The sequence below is a fragment of the Mandrillus leucophaeus genome, unplaced genomic scaffold (genome assembly GCF_000951045.1).
Source record: "Mandrillus leucophaeus isolate KB7577 unplaced genomic scaffold, Mleu.le_1.0 Scaffold1035, whole genome shotgun sequence".
Lineage (NCBI taxonomy): Eukaryota > Metazoa > Chordata > Mammalia > Primates > Cercopithecidae > Mandrillus > Mandrillus leucophaeus.
Window position 1 is genome coordinate 65,938 of NW_012098488.1, and position 6,171 is coordinate 72,108.

The following is a 6,171-nucleotide window of genomic DNA, read 5'->3' on the forward strand; positions in this document are numbered from 1 at the left end:
CTGTCTTCGTGATGCTGGGTCAGGTGTTTCCGTGGTCAGGCCTCTTTGTACTCCAGCGCTGGTGAGAATTTGCAGACTTACTGGGACGGTGACATTTGCGGATAAACACGAATTTGACCCTATTCTGGAAGAAGTTACCGGCACTTAACATATCTGATTTCTTGGATTCACCCTCCTGTATTTCAGTGTGCCAGGAAGGGGGCAAATGGTCTGAGTTTGAGTCTAGTTTAAGCTTCATTGGCATAAAGGACAAGTATGTATATGGCGGTGTTTTAGGCATTGGGATGACTTTTAAGCATTGTTGCTTATTAGTATAATAGGATACCCATAACAGATTAAAAACACACGCTTTGCTGAACTGGAGCTATTGGTTTGTGTTACTGATCATTTTAGTTTTTTTTTTTTTTTAATGTTGTAATTGGTTTGTCTGTTAGGTTTTATTTTAATGCGTTAAAGTTCCCTAGGCAAGTTACTTTGAAAAAGGGGGGAATTTACATTTTAAAAGAGGCTGTTTTTGTTTTTTTTAATGGGGTGATTAAAAACATAACAAAAGTCAAAGGAATGATTTCAAAATTGGTAGGTTACGATTTTAATAGAGACTATGTCTGATATTTAGATGTTTGTTAACAGTAGTCACATTTGAGCGATTTCTTCCCCTCCTGTTGATTGGTAAATTGGTATGTATCAGAAATGTATAGCTCACTAGTTTATTTCCACTCACATATTGTTGATTACATGAACAAGGTAGCATTGGAGTTTGTCTTGTTATTGGTTACAAACTTTAGGGAGCTGATCTTTCCACTTAGCTTTTTTCATGGACCAGATACTCTTATCTCATTTGCTCTTAAACAAAATCCCTGTAGCTTTTTACAGGGGAAATAATTATCATAGGGCCAAATGAAATATTTTAAAAATGCATTTAAAATCTAGGTATCAGGTTACAGGGGAAAATACACGAATGTGACAAAAAGCTCGCATTTGTTGTTGGTTATTCAGAACAAAGTTAATAGGCTGATTAGACTCTCAGATACTCTTTGAGAACCATTGAGTGTCTTTTATGCAAATATTTTTGTTATTTCCACTGTCAGAAAGGACTTTTAAACTTGTAAGTACCTTCCACCCAAAGTTAGTTGAATGAATAAATACATAAGGAAAACATGTAGCAGCACATTTCAAATATTTAAGAAACAAGAAGAGCTAAAAATAACTTTTGATCCTAGTTTAATATGGAATTTTAGCAGAATTTTTACCAATTTTAGATTTTTTAAAAAAAATAAGTAGTCTATAATAAATGGACCTTTTAACATTGGGGCGTGGAAAGATTACTTTACTGTATGCTTAAGTTGTTCTATTTTTTGGGACGGAGTCTTGCTGTTGTCGCCCAGGCTGGAGTGCAATGGCGCGATCTTGGCTCGCTGCAGCCTCTGCCTCCAGGATTCAAGTGATTCTCCTGCCTCAGCCTCCCCAGTAGCTGGGATTACAGACTCCCGCCATCATGCCAGGCTAATTTTTGTATTTTTAGTGTAGACGGGGTTGCTCCATGTTGGCCAGGCTGGTCTCAAACTCCTGACCTCGGTTGATCCGCCTGCCTTGGCCTCCCAAAGTGTGGGGTTACCACGGTGAGCCACCGCGCCCGGCCTTAAGAATTTTAAGTTCTTAGAATTGCCTTTTCTTGGCTGGGCGCGCTGGCTCACGCCGCAATTGCAGCACTCTGGGAGGCTAAGGCGGGCGGATCAACCGAGGTCAGGAGTTTGAGACAGGCCTGGCCAATATGGTGAAACCCCGTCTCTACTAAAAAATACAAAAATTAGCTGGGCTTGGTGGTGCCTGTCTGTAGTCCCAGCTACTCGGTAGGCTAAGGCAGGAGAATCTCTTGAACCCAGGAGGCAGAGGTTGCAGTGAGCTGAGATGGCACCATTGCACTCCAGCCTGGGCGACATGAGTGAGACTCCATCTCAAAAAATAAAAATAAAATAAAAATAAGAATGGACTTTTCTTTAAAAAAGAGAGTTTTGAGCCATTTAATAAGCATACACTCTAAGTATTCTCATAGTTATATATCCTGCAAGAGCTGTGTGTGCACCATAAAACATCAAGTAGTATATTAAAAGTATGTATAAGAACTTGTAAGACTAAAAGTAACTGGATCTCTTTATAGTTTTCAATGTGAATTTAATATGTTGTGACTGAAAGTGATGTTTCATTGTATAGCTTTGGACATAAAATAGTTTAACTTAGATGCTTGCCTAAGGAGGTTGGGTAAAAATAAGATATGCCAATAAGAAGAGTAAATAACTTATTTGCTCTCTATATAGTGAAATTATTTTAAGAAATTTGTTCAATTTGATGAGCCTGTTTATAAACTACTTGCAAAAATCAAGTAGTTTATAAACTAATTGTTTAATAAATGAATTTACAAATCAACTTGTTTTGCAAGTAGTTTATAAACAGGCTGATCAAAATCACATGTGTGTATATACATATATAATCACATATATTTGTACATGTATAGACTCATTTTCTTTTGGAAGTGGGTAGACAAAACATTGAAAGTTTTAATTTTGTCAACCTGAAAGAGACTTTAAATGAAAGCTGATTATTGGAGACCTCAAGTTAGTTTATTATGATAATGATTGCCATGTAGCAGTACTACTCAAAGATGTGACTGTTTTAGGAAAAGACAGTTTGAGCCCAGAGGAAAATTAACAGATGAAAAAGATTCCGAAGAAAGTAATCGTCGAGGATCCAGAGTCAGCACGTGGTTTTGGATTGCTTAAACTCACTTTATTCTCATTTCACAATCCCTAAATGTCTTAACCCAAACAGAATAAGGTAGAGATTAATGAGAGAATCTTGAGGGGCATCTGTGTTTTAAGTAAAGTCCTCTATTATTCTGGGGAGGCATAATGATGGGAAGTTCCAGAGTTTTAGATTTCTGAAGAAATATTTCCCCCGAATTAGGAGGCTACAATAGAAATGCTGATTTTTTAATTCTACCAGGTACAGCCAATAAAAAGAGTAACACACCACTATCTCCTATCACCATCATTTCATTTAACGAAAGCATATTTCTGTTCAAGGAATTTGAAAGAACAGAATCTCTCAGAATAAAAGATCTTTAAGTGGGGAATCATTTAGCTCTAAGGAAAAGTTTACTTTCAGACCAGCCTGGCCAACATGCTGAAAGCCCATCTCTAGTAAAAATACAAAATTATCTGAGTGTGGTGGCATATACCTGTAATCCCAGCTACTCCAGAGGCTGAGGCAGGAGAATCACTTAAACCCTGGAGGCCAAAGTTGCAGTAAGCTGAGATCACACCATTGCACGCCAGCCTGGGTGACACAGCGAGACTCGGTCTCAAAAAAAAAAAAAAAGTTTACTTTCATGTTCTTACTATTTCCCATAAATCATTGAAAACTCTGCTGCAAACCTGCACCAGCCTGCCAGCTAACATTAAGTTAGCACTCCCTGCCCCCTTGGTTTGGTACACTGAGCTCAAATCTAATGAATCTGTGTGGGCTTCCAGCCCTACCAGTTCTTAGACTTGTAGCCTTATCTTCATGATGCCTCAGTTTCTCATCTTAACTAGGGATTTTAACACCTACTTAGGCCCTGGTGCAGTGGCTCACACCCATAATCCCAGCACTTTGGGAGGCTGACACCTGGCAGAGCTCCTGAGCTTAGGTTTCAGACCAGCCTGGGCAACAGGGCAAAACCCTGCCTCTACAAAAAACACAGAAATTAACCGGGCATGGTGGCGCATGCCTGTATTTCCAGCTTCTTGGGAGGCTGAGGTGTGAGGATCACTTGAGTTTGGGAGGCCAAGGTCCATAGTGAGCCGTGATGGTGCCACTGCACTCCTGCCTGGTTGGTAGAGAGAGACCCTGTCTCAAAAAAGAAAGAAATAAACCAAAAAAACCTACTGGGCTAGATGAGTGTTAGGATGAAAAGTGATACATGTACGTTCCTGAAATAAAGTTTGTCCTCAGTTGTAGCTGTCACCATTGATTGGAGATGTTCTTTTTTTGGTCAGTGTTTGATAATAAGTGCGTTTTAAGTATAATAAGTTTCTTGTATATACTTGTTTATATATTTGGATATTAATTGTTTTAATGTAGCATATTGCTGACATAAAGACGTGTTCATTTAAAACAATTTTGAAGTTGTGCAAGAGAAACTAATATGCAGAATTTTTTTTTTTTTTTTAGATGGAATCTTCCTCTGTCACCCAGGCTGGAGTGCAGTGGCGCGATCTCAGCTCACTGCAACCTCCGCCTCGTGGGTTCGAGTGATTCTCCCATCTCAGCCTCCCGAGTAGCTAGGATTACAGGCGCCCCGCCACCATGTCTGGCTAACTTTTGTATTTTCAGTAGAGACGGGGTCTCGCCATGTTGGCCAGGCTGGTCTTGAACTCCTGACCTCAGGTGATCCACCTGCCTCAGCCTCCCAAAGTGCTGAGATTGCAGGTGTCAGCCACTGTGCCTGGTCCTAATATGCAAAATATTCTATGTAAGTATTTCCTATATATTAGACCCCTTCTAAGAAGAGTTTCTATGTAAGGATAGTACAAATGATCTGGAAAGGTTAATAGGCTTGGCAAATCTATGTTTCTTAAAACTATAAAAATAGTCCGGTTGTCCTATGGTATATGTATAGGACATATACTATAGGGGATGGGTTCCAGGACCCCTGTTGTGACCAAAATCCTGGCATAGTCAAGTCCCTACTGTGGGCCCTGCAGAACCTGGGTATATGAAAAGTTGGGCCTCCATATATGCAGGTTTCATTCTGCATTTGGTTGAGAAAGATCCACATGTAAGTGGGCCCACGCAGCTTTAACCCGTGTTGTTCAATGGTGTACTGCATTTGAAAATCAAGTCCACAAAAAAGTTGCCATGTTTTACAAAATGTTGAATTACTACCTCCCCCATATCAAAATGTTGGATTATTACCTCCCCATTGAGATAATGAAACTTTTTGAATTAGAATAGAACCTAGGGCTGGACATGTTGGTTCACGCCAGCACTTTGGGAAGCTGATGTGGGTGGATCACTTGAGTTTAGGAGTTTGAGACCAGCCTGGCCAATACAGTGAAACCCCCTCTCTACTAAAATTGCAAAAAATTAGCTGGGTGTGGTGGTGGGTACCTGTAATCCCACCTACTTGGGAGGCTGAGGCAGGAGAATCACTTGAACCCAGGAGGCAGAGGTTGCAGCGAGCTGAGATCACACCACTACACTCTAGCCTGGGCAACAAGAGCCTTAAAATAAAAAAGCCGAGTATGGTGGCAGGCACCTGTAATCCCAGGCAGGAAAATCGCTTGAACCCGGGAGGCAGAGGCTGCAGTTAGCCAAGATTGCGCCACTGGACTCCAGCCTGGGCAACAAGAGAGAACTCCATCTCCAGAAGAAAGAACGTAGAAGAGTTTACTTCTCCTTGCTTTGTCTGAGATTCACAGGTTAAGTGACTTGCCCAACACAGGTTGTTGTTATCTTGGGCAAGATATCTTGGGCAGGATATCTTGGACAAATTGAGACTTGACACCTGGCTTCCAGAGTACTTATTTAGAGTCCCCTTTGCACCCTACTGCCTGAGCCTGGAAGTTCTAGATGAGTTTGAACAACATAGTGAGGCCCTGTCTCTACAAAAAATACAAAAAGTAGCCAGGCATGGCAGCATGTACTTGTAGTTCTAGCTATTCAGGAGGCTGAGGTGGGAGGATCGCTTCAGCCTGGGAGGTTGAGGCTGCAGTGAGTTGTGATCACGCTACTGTACTGCAGAGAGGGCCACAGAGCCAGACCCTCTCTCTCTCTCAAAAAAAAAAAGGGTTAAAAGTATATCTTCTTTTTAAAAAATAGAAGGCCAATATAGATATAACAGAAATTGTCATATTGTCAGATTCTTTTCTGCACTCAGCCCTAACAAAACATGCTGTCTTCAACTTTACTTAGTTGAAGACAACTTTATTTAGTTGAAGAGAGAAAAAGTTCTAATTTGGATTCCCTTTATCCAAGGAGTCTCCACTTTCACTGTGTATTGTTCAAACTGAAAAGAGACTTTGTATTTAATCTCAGATGTCATTAAGTACTTGAAATAAATTAGATTTCTAGTTAAATTAAGAGCTGCTTCAAGTTCTTAATTAGTAGTACATTCAATAGTCAGGAATACAC